Source organism: Meles meles, chromosome 17 (assembly GCF_922984935.1).
Source record: "Meles meles chromosome 17, mMelMel3.1 paternal haplotype, whole genome shotgun sequence".
Taxonomy (NCBI): domain Eukaryota; kingdom Metazoa; phylum Chordata; class Mammalia; order Carnivora; family Mustelidae; genus Meles; species Meles meles.
Window position 1 is genome coordinate 5,769,861 of NC_060082.1, and position 12,448 is coordinate 5,782,308.

At 73.4% G+C, this 12,448-nt stretch overlaps 8 non-coding genes across 8 annotated transcripts; 4 read left to right on the forward strand and 4 right to left on the reverse strand.

Annotated features, from left to right (window-relative positions):
* Positions 1-2,437: 2,437 nt before the first annotated feature.
* Positions 2,438-2,508, reverse strand: TRNAG-GCC. The gene has a single exon. It is a non-coding gene; the product is annotated as a tRNA-Gly (tRNA).
* Positions 2,509-4,069: 1,561 nt separating this feature from the next.
* Positions 4,070-4,152, reverse strand: TRNAL-CAG. The gene has a single exon. It is a non-coding gene; the product is annotated as a tRNA-Leu (tRNA).
* A 513-nt stretch (positions 4,153-4,665) lies between these two features.
* On the forward strand, positions 4,666-4,737 carry TRNAD-GUC. Its single transcript has one exon. It is a non-coding gene; the product is annotated as a tRNA-Asp (tRNA).
* Positions 4,738-5,481: 744 nt separating this feature from the next.
* TRNAG-UCC lies at positions 5,482-5,553 on the forward strand. Its single transcript has one exon. It is a non-coding gene; the product is annotated as a tRNA-Gly (tRNA).
* Positions 5,554-5,863: 310 nt separating this feature from the next.
* On the forward strand, positions 5,864-5,935 carry TRNAE-CUC. The gene has a single exon. It is a non-coding gene; the product is annotated as a tRNA-Glu (tRNA).
* Positions 5,936-9,543: 3,608 nt separating this feature from the next.
* On the reverse strand, positions 9,544-9,614 carry TRNAG-GCC. Its single transcript has one exon. It is a non-coding gene; the product is annotated as a tRNA-Gly (tRNA).
* Positions 9,615-11,169: 1,555 nt separating this feature from the next.
* Positions 11,170-11,252, reverse strand: TRNAL-CAG. The gene has a single exon. It is a non-coding gene; the product is annotated as a tRNA-Leu (tRNA).
* Positions 11,253-11,765: 513 nt separating this feature from the next.
* On the forward strand, positions 11,766-11,837 carry TRNAD-GUC. Its single transcript has one exon. It is a non-coding gene; the product is annotated as a tRNA-Asp (tRNA).
* Positions 11,838-12,448: the final 611 nt, after the last annotated feature.

Here is a 12,448-nt window from a genome sequence, read left to right on the forward strand (position 1 = left end):
GAGCGCCCAGATCCTTCCCGTCGTCCCAGGAAGGCCCCTCTGCACCCTCGCGTGGGGGTGGCTGTGTGGGGGTGGGGGGTCGAGTCAGCGGCGGAGGGGGATAGGGCAGGATCAAGGTGTTGGCTGCCCTGGGTGGCCTCCCACGGGGGTGAGGGCACAGGGTGAAAAGGATCCCAGAAAGAGGGGAGGTCTGGGAGCAGCACGGGTGTGTGTGTTGACGGGGGAGGAGCGGGGCGAGGAACCGTGGGTCTGGTGGGACCCGGGGGAGACCGTGGCTGGCCACTCGGGCAGGGTCTCTGCAGAGGCTTGGGGCGGCAGGGGCCCCTTGCCCAGCTCCTTGCCCGGCACGTGTGTGCACCTGTGCAGGAGAATGAGATGCGAGGGAGGGGAGGGCACAGAGGGGCGGAGTGTGCCTGAGGATCCCGTGGGAGGCGGAGACCGAGTGCCGGCCTTGAGGGTGAGAGGTGGGTGGGGGCTACAAGGGGCGGGTGGAGACCGGAGGCTGGCGGGAGCAGCAGGCGGGTGGCGAGTGGTGGGGAGCGTGCCCCGGTGCCCTGCGAGAGGGCTGGAGGCTCCCCCGTGGTGGGAAGGACCCAGGAGGAGGAGGTGTGGGGGGCGGCAAAGACTGCTCTGCTGTGCTCTGCTCTGCTCTGCTGTGCTTTGCTGGGACCGTGCTGGGTGGTGGCGTGGGGCCCATGGGTGGGGTCCAAGGGGCGTGGGTGGGAAGCGGGCGGGCGGGCGGGCAGGCAGGCAAGGGCAACAGACAGAGTGAGCAGACCGCATCTGGGACCAGGCCTAGCGGTGGTGGGTGGGGGGGGCGCGTCTGAGGGGAGATCCACCGCCCCCTGGAGATCTCAACCGCCTGTCATCGGGACGACAGGTCACGTCTCGGGGGTCGTCCTGGGGTTGGGATTCCGAGAGGCCAAAGGCACCAAGGCGACGCTGGATCATTTCCCCCGGATCAGGACGTGGCTAGGAGGGGCCGTGGAGGCCGGGGACAGGTGTGGGGATGTTGGGGCAGGAGGGGCTGGCAGGGGCGGCGGCGCAGGCTGCGCTGGTCCTCGTGTTGCTGGGTGTGAGCGACCGGGTGAGGACGGTAGTGGTGGACCTTTGCCGTCCATCGGTGACGGTCCGCGAGCTGCCGTGGTGGTGGTGTCGATGGTCCTGGCGGCGGCGGCGACCTCGGCGGTGGCGGGGACGGGGCCGGCGTCGGAACCGTGGGCCGTGCTGTCCGTGCCGGGGTGGTGGCGGTGGAGTGGGAGGAGGAGGAGGACTTCGGTGCTGTTGGTGACGAAGCCTATGCTGCTGCACGGGTCACACGGTGGACCCGGTCGTGCTGCTGATGGCGGCGGGACGGTGAAGGAGGCAGTGCTGTGGGCGGCGGTGCGGGAGCCGGCGTGGCGATGGTGGTCTAGGTCCTGCCGCCGCTGGTACTGGGGATGGGTGGTGGACTGGGTGGGGCGCGGGGTGGCCGAACGGACGGTGGAGGACTGGGCGCCGTTGGCACGGATGCCCGCGGCGATACGCTGGAGCTGGACGGGGTCCAGTTGGTGACGGCGTCGGTGACGGCGTCGGTGATGGTGAAGGACTTGAGTGCTGTTGGCCACGGAGCCCGTGGCGGTGTGGTGGCGGTGGGCTTGGTCCTGCAGGTGGCGGTGGTGGCGTTGGCGGCGGCCGCAGGGGTGCTGGCCCTGGTGCTGGCAGCGGTCCAGGCGCTGCCACGCTGGTGGGCTTGGTGGCTCCGCCGCCACTGCCACGGCTGCTGCTGTTGCCGAGAAGGGAAGGTTGGCGGTGCTGGAGGGGGAGCTTGGTGCCGGCGGTGGTCTTCGGGTTGGGAGCCCGGCGGAGTGGGCCTCGCTGGGGCAGCGACAGGATATAGAGCGCAGGGGGCTGGGGACGGGGGTGGGGGGGGGAGGTGCGGGGGGGGGGGGCGGGGCGGCTGCCGGGGGTGCGTCCAAGAGAGTTTGTGAGGGTCCCTGTGGGGGAATGGGATGTATCAGCGCTAGGGGTGGCAAGTTCATGGCTCCTGGTTTTGCCAAGAGAGGAGAACCTTGGGGCCGTGGGTGGAGTGAGGCAGGGAGCGAGCAAGTGTGGCGAAAGGCGTGGAGGTGGGGCGAGGCGCCCGCGTGGGCGCGCTGCGGGGCGGGTGGGTGTGTGGTGGTGGGGGGGCCGTGGCGGCAGTGCCGGAAGGGCCCCGGGTGCTGAGGTCTTGAAGAGCAAAGGGGCAAGGAGAGCGTGTAGGCGGGCCCGGGGCCTTGGGGTGTGGGTTGAGTTTGGTCCCCTGGGCCAGCGAAGCGGAGAGGAAGGGAAGGGGCGTCGGGGCAGGGGCAGGGCTCCCGGGAAGGAGCCGAGCTGGCTGAGGCCAGCGGGCTCCAGCCGGGGAGAGAGGAAGCCCTTCTGTGCGCTGGGGCTGCAGGGCCAAAAGGGGACGGCGTGCTGCATGGGCCGGGAATCGAACCTGGGCCTCCCGCGTGGCAGGCGAGAATTCTACCACTGAACCACCCATGCACCGATGGCGGTGGTCAACCGACGGCTCCAAACAGCGGTCCGGGCCGGAGCCAGGGCCAGAACCGGAGCCAGGGCCAGGGCCAGGGCCAGGGCCAGGGCCAGGGCCAGGGCCAGGGCCAGGGCGGCGGTCAGGACCAGGGCCAGGGCCAGGGCGGGGGTCAGGACCAGGGCCAGAGCCAGTCGTGTGAGCCTCCTGTTCCGCTGGAGCAGGAGGCGGCCGCGTGGTCCAGAGAGGAGGCTGCACGCACGTCTAGAGCGCTTGGGAGCGGCGGCCGCGGCAGAGATGGGCCGAGCGAGGCACAGTCGCCCGGAGGCGGACTAGGCTCCTCCTGCCTTTTCTCCCTGGTCCAGGGCCGCCGCCAGGGCCAAGCCCGGCCAGAACCCCAACCCCACCCAGCGCGGGCGATCATCTGGGGCAGGTGCAGCTGAGCACCGCCGTTCCCTTGGGCGGCTACTCTCCGCCGGACCCACAGGCCCTTTGGCGGATGGCTTTCCCGCCCGTGCCGCGTGGGCGCGATCCCGCGGGGCTGGGGAACGGAGCTGCGGTTGAGTGTGCGCACACGTGGGGTGCCATGGGGTGGCGTGAGTGTGGGTGGGTGTGTGGGGGTGGTTGGGTGGGTGTCCGCGGGGGCTCGTGCGCGCCGCACGCGTGTCGTGTGTAGGAGATGGAGGCCCCGGAGCGCCGCGAGCGTGGCCGAGGAGCGCTGAGGGTCTGAGCTCTGGCCCGCAGCTCTCCCTGGGGGTCCAACTCGGGCCGGTGGTGGAGAGGCAGGAGCCCTCGGCCGCTCGGGGCTGCTGGCTATCTGGCGGACAGGGAGCGCGGTGAGGGAGCGCCGCTGGGGTCCTCGGGTCCAGGCCGGGGGGGGGGGGCCGGGCTTGGGGCGCCCAGGTGGGAGGCCTGGGGATGCAGGGCTTCCTTCCGCCCAGCGCTCGGCGGAGCACTCATGCCGGGTTGGACTCCTGGGCCAGGCCCACCGAAGGCAGGGCCGTGTGGTGGGCCCGCGAGCAGATGGCTGGGCGGCCTGGGTCCCCGGCCGGAGGCAGGCGGGTGTGGCCAGGGTAAGGCGTCCAGGGCAGCGCGGGCCACCTGAGTGGGGTGTGGCGAGAATGGAACGGGGGCCGGGCGGGAAGGGCAGGGTGCTCGTCCCCCACCGTGCTCCTGGTGGCGGAAGCGCAGGGCTCTGAGAGCGAAGCACTGTTCAGCGGGCACCCGTGGGCGGGAGAAGCGAGGGCGGAGGGCTTTCGGCACTGGCGCACGCCGCTGGTCTGCAGGGGCCGGTGGGAGGGGCAAGAACGCAGCCCTCGGCAAGCGGGCGAGGAGGGAGTTGCCCAGGCCTGCGGCTGTGGGATCAGGTGAGAGAGGCGCGCGAGAGGGTGGACGAGGGCGTGTGCGCGCCAAGCCTGTGGTCCGGAGGGTCCAGGCGTCCGAGCTCCGTCCTGGGCCCCTTGCGCCGGGGTGTAGGGCCGCAGCGGCCCGCCAGGCAAGGACAGGGCTTGCCGGAGGGCGTGGCCCAGGCCCGCGGGGTCCCGTGCCCTGGTAGGGCAGGCCAAAAGGTGGGCCTGTCAGGAGTGGGATTCGAACCCACGCCTCCAGGGGAGACTGCGACCTGAACGCAGCGCCTTAGACCGCTCGGCCATCCTGACGGCGGGGCTGGGCGCGTCGCCGCTCGCCTGGCTGGGACCCGGCGCGAAGGCTGCCGCTGGCTGGCGGCGGTGTGGCTGCGCCAGGGACGGGACGCGCGCCGCCGCCGCCGCCGCCCTCGCACATCCCCCGGCGCGCGCCCAGAGGGCGGCGTCGGGCCCGCCTCTCTCGCCGCCGCCCCCAGCTCCTCCCCCTCTCCCTCCTCGGCCTCTGCCCTTCCTGGGCGCCCGTCCTCCTGGTCGCAGCCTCGCTTGTCCTGTGGGGCGGCTTCTCCCCGCGCGATCCGCGCCCGGCAGGGCAGAGGCCGTGGCGCGCTGGGAGTGTTGGGCCGGCGTCCGGGTCCGGGGTCCGTCCCGAGCCGGGCAGGGGGGCTGCTGGGACGGCGGACGACGTTGGTTTGGGGTCGGGTCCGGTGCGGCCCGCGGCGGGCGCCTGTGGAAAGCAGGGCGTCGAGGGCAGGGGTAGGCGTGGGCAGGCAGGCGGAGAGGGGTCGGGCGGCCGGACGGCCGCCGCCGTCCTCGTTAGTATAGTGGTGAGTATCCCCGCCTGTCACGCGGGAGACCGGGGTTCGATTCCCCGACGGGGAGGCGAGGCGAGACGCCCTTTTTGGGCGCCGCCGGCGCCGCCCCCGCTCCGCGCAAACGCTTGCCCCGCCAGGGCCCTTGTCCTCCTCCCTCCGGCGTGCGGCCAGAGGCCGCCAGGGCCACGACGGCCGCCCGGCCTGCTCACCGTCGACCACCGCCACCCTTTTGCCTTCCTCGGCGTCGGGGCGGCGCGCCGGCGGGCTCGCCACAGCCCAGCCAGGGCCTTCCGTCGTGCCCGGGCCACCCCGGGCTCCCCGGTTATTGGACGCCGCCCGGTCTGGGCGGGGCGGGGGCGGAGGACGGATGGAGGGGACCGGACGGGACGGGGCGGGACGCGGGGGACGGGTGGGCCGCGGCTGGGTGGGGTCCTCCGTGGGCGCGGGATGTGGCCTCACCCAGCAGCCTGTGGAGAAGGGCCGGGGCGAGCGCGTGGCGGGAGGGAGGCGGATCTCGGGGGACGGGGTTTCCCGGCCGGCAGAGGGGGCGTGGTGGGGGCGGGGGTGGTCCCCGGAGCGCCCCCCAAGGGCGGGTGGCGGGCGGGCCCGGGGAGCCGCCCAGCCGCGTGGGGCTGGCGCGGGTGGGACGCCGGGCGGCCTCTGCTGGCGCGAGCAGCTGCGCGGCGCTGTGGACCGGCGGGTCGTCGGGGCAGGGCCGCGGCGCGCTGGGCCGCCGAGGCGGTGACCAGAGCCGCGTGCAGACGCCGGGGCGAACCCTGGGCCGGCGTCTGGGGGCGGCCCGGGCTGTGCAGCGTTGGTGGTATAGTGGTGAGCATAGCTGCCTTCCAAGCAGTTGACCCGGGTTCGATTCCCGGCCAACGCAGCTGGCCAACCTTTTGCGCGTCTCCAGGGCCCCGGTGGCCAGGCCCCATGGCAGCCGGGAGCCCGGAGCGCCCCCGAGGCCGGCGCGCTGCGGTGCTGAGGCGGCCGGAGCGGGTCCGCAGGTTGAGCGCCTGTGGCAGGGGAGGAGGCGCACGGCGTTTTGAGGGCGCTGCCAGCGGGGCAGGCGGATTGGCAGGGCGGGGGGGTGGCTGGCGGTGGCCAGGCAGGGGCCCCGGAGCCCAAGCAGAGGCGAGCGGGTGGGATGGAGGCGCCGGGTCCAGGGGGTGCGGGCCAGGCGCGGCACCCGACGCTCCCTGGTGGTCTAGTGGTTAGGATTCGGCGCTCTCACCGCCGCGGCCCGGGTTCGATTCCCGGTCAGGGAAGCCTTTCTTCTTCCTCTCGGCCTACCCACCTCCGCAGCGCATCGGCACGCACCCCCTTTTAGCCCAAGCTCCATGGCTTCTCCCTGGCCCCGTGGCCAGGGCGCCCGCACCAGGCCAGCCGCCCCGTCCAGCCCGAGCCTTGCCCTGTCGCGTCGGCCAGGCCAAGCCTTTTGGCCTCGCAGGTGGGGTGGGACTTCCGCGCCTCCCCTGGACGCTCACCTGCCCCCGCGCCCCCCCTTCGCCCCTCGGACACCACCCCAGAGGCCGCGGCCGCCTCTGTCCCCGCGGAGGGGCCCCCAACAGACGCCGGGACGGACGGCCACCGCAGGGACTTGGACTCTCCCGCGGCACACCGGGGCCGCCCGTGACCAGCGACCCCTTGCTGCTTCCTGAGGTGCTAGTTGGCGGCGTGGGTGCCTTGAAGAGGAGGGGGCGGTGGGAGTGGGAGTCGGGTCACCTGCTGGAGCCCCTGGTCCCCTCCCTCGCCCCCCACCCTCGGGCCAGCCACCGCTGGGGCCAGCTTCCACAGCACCGGCCACCCCCGGGGCTGGCGGCGTCTCCCCGGCGCCGGCGGGTGTGGGTCACCTGGGTGGCGGGCTCCAGCCGGGATGGGAGCAGAGAGGCACACCGCGGCGCCCGGCACGTGGAGTGGGCAAAGCGAATCTGGGCGCGTCCGGGTAGCCCGGCCCCCGGGCAGCGGAGGTTGGCGAGCGGGGAGATGCAGAAGGCCGCCGGGGAGAAGCCAACAGCCCTGCCGCTGCGAGGCGGTGGAGGCACACCGGACGCACACACAGGGTGGGCTTGGGGCCAACCGCGTCACCAGTCGCCTGAATCCAAGGCAAAGTGGCCAGGGTGTTCCCTGCAACACCTGTCTTCCCCTCCGGTCTTTCCCACGGGCGCCTTCGGGCCCACCTAGCCCCGATCTCCTCCGCCCCTCTCTCCACCCCGTTCCCCGGGGTGTCCTCTTGTGCGGATGCTCCTCCGGCTCAGTCACAGGGCACAGTCTCCTTCCCGCCAGCGCTCGCACCCCTCGTCCGCAGGGGGTTTGCGGTCCACTCAGAGACGGTCTCCTACAGAGCCCCAGCGGACAGCCCGTGCGCCGCCCCAACCTGCCACAGCAGCCCACCCGCAGGACCGGGATGAGGTCGGGGCAGCGGTGGGAAGGAGCCCCTGTGAGCGCCCAGATCCTTCCCGTCGTCCCAGGAAGGCCCCTCTGCACCCTCGCGTGGGGGTGGCTGTGTGGGGGTGGGGGGTCGAGTCAGCGGCGGAGGGGGATAGGGCAGGATCAAGGTGTTGGCTGCCCTGGGTGGCCTCCCACGGGGGTGAGGGCACAGGGTGAAAAGGATCCCAGAAAGAGGGGAGGTCTGGGAGCAGCACGGGTGTGTGTGTTGACGGGGGAGGAGCGGGGCGAGGAACCGTGGGTCTGGTGGGACCCGGGGGAGACCGTGGCTGGCCACTCGGGCAGGGTCTCTGCAGAGGCTTGGGGCGGCAGGGGCCCCTTGCCCAGCTCCTTGCCCGGCACGTGTGTGCACCTGTGCAGGAGAATGAGATGCGAGGGAGGGGAGGGCACAGAGGGGCGGAGTGTGCCTGAGGATCCCGTGGGAGGCGGAGACCGAGTGCCGGCCTTGAGGGTGAGAGGTGGGTGGGGGCTACAAGGGGCGGGTGGAGACCGGAGGCTGGCGGGAGCAGCAGGCGGGCGGCGAGTGGTGGGGAGCGTGCCCCGGTGCCCTGCGAGAGGGCTGGAGGCTCCCCCGTGGTGGGAAGGACCCAGGAGGAGGAGGTGTGGGGGGCGGCAAAGACTGCTCTGCTGTGCTCTGCTCTGCTCTGCTGTGCTTTGCTGGGACCGTGCTGGGTGGTGGCGTGGGGCCCATGGGTGGGGTCCAAGGGGCGTGGGTGGGAAGCGGGCGGGTGGGCGGGCAGGCAGGCAAGGGCAACAGACAGAGTGAGCAGACCGCATCTGGGACCAGGCCTAGCGGTGGTGGGTGGGGGGGCGCGTCTGAGGGGAGATCCACCGCCCCCTGGAGATCTCAACCGCCTGTCATCGGGACGACAGGTCACGTCTCGGGGGTCGTCCTGGGGTTGGGATTCCGAGAGGCCAAAGGCACCAAGGCGACGCTGGATCATTTCCCCCGGATCAGGACGTGGCTAGGAGGGGCCGTGGAGGCCGGGGACAGGTGTGGGGATGTTGGGGCAGGAGGGGCTGGCAGGGGCGGCGGCGCAGGCTGCGCTGGTCCTCGTGTTGCTGGGTGTGAGCGACCGGGTGAGGACGGTAGTGGTGGACCTTTGCCGTCCATCGGTGACGGTCCGCGAGCTGCCGTGGTGGTGGTGTCGATGGTCCTGGCGGCGGCGGCGACCTCGGCGGTGGCGGGGACGGGGCCGGCGTCGGAACCGTGGGCCGTGCTGTCCGTGCCGGGGTGGTGGCGGTGGAGTGGGAGGAGGAGGAGGACTTCGGTGCTGTTGGTGACGAAGCCTATGCTGCTGCACGGGTCACACGGTGGACCCGGTCGTGCTGCTGATGGCGGCGGGACGGTGAAGGAGGCAGTGCTGTGGGCGGCGGTGCGGGAGCCGGCGTGGCGATGGTGGTCTAGGTCCTGCCGCCGCTGGTACTGGGGATGGGTGGTGGACTGGGTGGGGCGCGGGGTGGCCGAACGGACGGTGGAGGACTGGGCGCCGTTGGCACGGATGCCCGCGGCGATACGCTGGAGCTGGACGGGGTCCAGTTGGTGACGGCGTCGGTGACGGCGTCGGTGATGGTGAAGGACTTGAGTGCTGTTGGCCACGGAGCCCGTGGCGGTGTGGTGGCGGTGGGCTTGGTCCTGCAGGTGGCGGTGGTGGCGTTGGCGGCGGCCGCAGGGGTGCTGGCCCTGGTGCTGGCAGCGGTCCAGGCGCTGCCACGCTGGTGGGCTTGGTGGCTCCGCCGCCACTGCCACGGCTGCTGCTGTTGCCGAGAAGGGAAGGTTGGCGGTGCTGGAGGGGGAGCTTGGTGCCGGCGGTGGTCTTCGGGTTGGGAGCCCGGCGGAGTGGGCCTCGCTGGGGCAGCGACAGGATATAGAGCGCAGGGGGCTGGGGACGGGGGTGGGGGGGGGAGGTGCGGGGGGGGGGCGGGGCGGCTGCCGGGGGTGCGTCCAAGAGAGTTTGTGAGGGTCCCTGTGGGGGAATGGGATGTATCAGCGCTAGGGGTGGCAAGTTCATGGCTCCTGGTTTTGCCAAGAGAGGAGAACCTTGGGGCCGTGGGTGGAGTGAGGCAGGGAGCGAGCAAGTGTGGCGAAAGGCGTGGAGGTGGGGCGAGGCGCCCGCGTGGGCGCGCTGCGGGGCGGGTGGGTGTGTGGTGGTGGGGGGGCCGTGGCGGCAGTGCCGGAAGGGCCCCGGGTGCTGAGGTCTTGAAGAGCAAAGGGGCAAGGAGAGCGTGTAGGCGGGCCCGGGGCCTTGGGGTGTGGGTTGAGTTTGGTCCCCTGGGCCAGCGAAGCGGAGAGGAAGGGAAGGGGCGTCGGGGCAGGGGCAGGGCTCCCGGGAAGGAGCCGAGCTGGCTGAGGCCAGCGGGCTCCAGCCGGGGAGAGAGGAAGCCCTTCTGTGCGCTGGGGCTGCAGGGCCAAAAGGGGACGGCGTGCTGCATGGGCCGGGAATCGAACCCGGGCCTCCCGCGTGGCAGGCGAGAATTCTACCACTGAACCACCCATGCACCGATGGCGGTGGTCAACCGACGGCTCCAAACAGCGGTCCGGGCCGGAGCCAGGGCCAGAACCGGAGCCAGGGCCAGGGCCAGGGCCAGGGCCAGGGCCAGGGCCAGGGCCAGGGCGGCGGTCAGGACCAGGGCCAGGGCCAGGGCGGGGGTCAGGACCAGGGCCAGAGCCAGTCGTGTGAGCCTCCTGTTCCGCTGGAGCAGGAGGCGGCCGCGTGGTCCAGAGAGGAGGCTGCACGCACGTCTAGAGCGCTTGGGAGCGGCGGCCGCGGCAGAGATGGGCCGAGCGAGGCACAGTCGCCCGGAGGCGGACTAGGCTCCTCCTGCCTTTTCTCCCTGGTCCAGGGCCGCCGCCAGGGCCAAGCCCGGCCAGAACCCCAACCCCACCCAGCGCGGGCGATCATCTGGGGCAGGTGCAGCTGAGCACCGCCGTTCCCTTGGGCGGCTACTCTCCGCCGGACCCACAGGCCCTTTGGCGGATGGCTTTCCCGCCCGTGCCGCGTGGGCGCGATCCCGCGGGGCTGGGGAACGGAGCTGCGGTTGAGTGTGCGCACACGTGGGGTGCCATGGGGTGGCGTGAGTGTGGGTGGGTGTGTGGGGGTGGTTGGGTGGGTGTCCGCGGGGGCTCGTGCGCGCCGCACGCGTGTCGTGTGTAGGAGATGGAGGCCCCGGAGCGCCGCGAGCGTGGCCGAGGAGCGCTGAGGGTCTGAGCTCTGGCCCGCAGCTCTCCCTGGGGGTCCAACTCGGGCCGGTGGTGGAGAGGCAGGAGCCCTCGGCCGCTCGGGGCTGCTGGCTATCTGGCGGACAGGGAGCGCGGTGAGGGAGCGCCGCTGGGGTCCTCGGGTCCAGGCCGGGGGGGGGGGGCCGGGCTTGGGGCGCCCAGGTGGGAGGCCTGGGGATGCAGGGCTTCCTTCCGCCCAGCGCTCGGCGGAGCACTCATGCCGGGTTGGACTCCTGGGCCAGGCCCACCGAAGGCAGGGCCGTGTGGTGGGCCCGCGAGCAGATGGCTGGGCGGCCTGGGTCCCCGGCCGGAGGCAGGCGGGTGTGGCCAGGGTAAGGCGTCCAGGGCAGCGCGGGCCACCTGAGTGGGGTGTGGCGAGAATGGAACGGGGGCCGGGCGGGAAGGGCAGGGTGCTCGTCCCCCACCGTGCTCCTGGTGGCGGAAGCGCAGGGCTCTGAGAGCGAAGCACTGTTCAGCGGGCACCCGTGGGCGGGAGAAGCGAGGGCGGAGGGCTTTCGGCACTGGCGCACGCCGCTGGTCTGCAGGGGCCGGTGGGAGGGGCAAGAACGCAGCCCTCGGCAAGCGGGCGAGGAGGGAGTTGCCCAGGCCTGCGGCTGTGGGATCAGGTGAGAGAGGCGCGCGAGAGGGTGGACGAGGGCGTGTGCGCGCCAAGCCTGTGGTCCGGAGGGTCCAGGCGTCCGAGCTCCGTCCTGGGCCCCTTGCGCCGGGGTGTAGGGCCGCAGCGGCCCGCCAGGCAAGGACAGGGCTTGCCGGAGGGCGTGGCCCAGGCCCGCGGGGTCCCGTGCCCTGGTAGGGCAGGCCAAAAGGTGGGCCTGTCAGGAGTGGGATTCGAACCCACGCCTCCAGGGGAGACTGCGACCTGAACGCAGCGCCTTAGACCGCTCGGCCATCCTGACGGCGGGGCTGGGCGCGTCGCCGCTCGCCTGGCTGGGACCCGGCGCGAAGGCTGCCGCTGGCTGGCGGCGGTGTGGCTGCGCCAGGGACGGGACGCGCGCCGCCGCCGCCGCCGCCCTCGCACATCCCCCGGCGCGCGCCCAGAGGGCGGCGTCGGGCCCGCCTCTCTCGCCGCCGCCCCCAGCTCCTCCCCCTCTCCCTCCTCGGCCTCTGCCCTTCCTGGGCGCCCGTCCTCCTGGTCGCAGCCTCGCTTGTCCTGTGGGGCGGCTTCTCCCCGCGCGATCCGCGCCCGGCAGGGCAGAGGCCGTGGCGCGCTGGGAGTGTTGGGCCGGCGTCCGGGTCCGGGGTCCGTCCCGAGCCGGGCAGGGGGGCTGCTGGGACGGCGGACGACGTTGGTTTGGGGTCGGGTCCGGTGCGGCCCGCGGCGGGCGCCTGTGGAAAGCAGGGCGTCGAGGGCAGGGGTAGGCGTGGGCAGGCAGGCGGAGAGGGGTCGGGCGGCCGGACGGCCGCCGCCGTCCTCGTTAGTATAGTGGTGAGTATCCCCGCCTGTCACGCGGGAGACCGGGGTTCGATTCCCCGACGGGGAGGCGAGGCGAGACGCCCTTTTTGGGCGCCGCCGGCGCCGCCCCCGCTCCGCGCAAACGCTTGCCCCGCCAGGGCCCTTGTCCTCCTCCCTCCGGCGTGCGGCCAGAGGCCGCCAGGGCCACGACGGCCGCCCGGCCTGCTTACCGTCGACCACCGCCACCCTTTTGCCTTCCTCGGCGTCGGGGCGGCGCGCCGGCGGGCTCGCCACAGCCCAGCCAGGGCCTTCCGTCGTGCCCGGGCCACCCCGGGCTCCCCGGTTATTGGACGCCGCCCGGTCTGGGCGGGGCGGGGGCGGAGGACGGATGGAGGGGACAGGACGGGACGGGGCGGGACGCGGGGGACGGGTGGGCCGCGGCTGGGTGGGGTCCTCCGTGGGCGCGGGATGTGGCCTCACCCAGCAGCCTGTGGAGAAGGGCCGGGGCGAGCGCGTGGCGGGAGGGAGGCGGATCTCGGGGGACGGGGATTCCCGGCCGGCAGAGGGGGCGTGGTGGGGGCGGGGGTGGTCCCCGGAGCGCCCCCCAAGGGCGGGTGGCGGGCGGGCCCGGGGAGCCGCCCAGCCGCGTGGGGCTGGCGCGGGTGGGACGCCGGGCGGCCTCTGCTGGCGCGAGCAGCT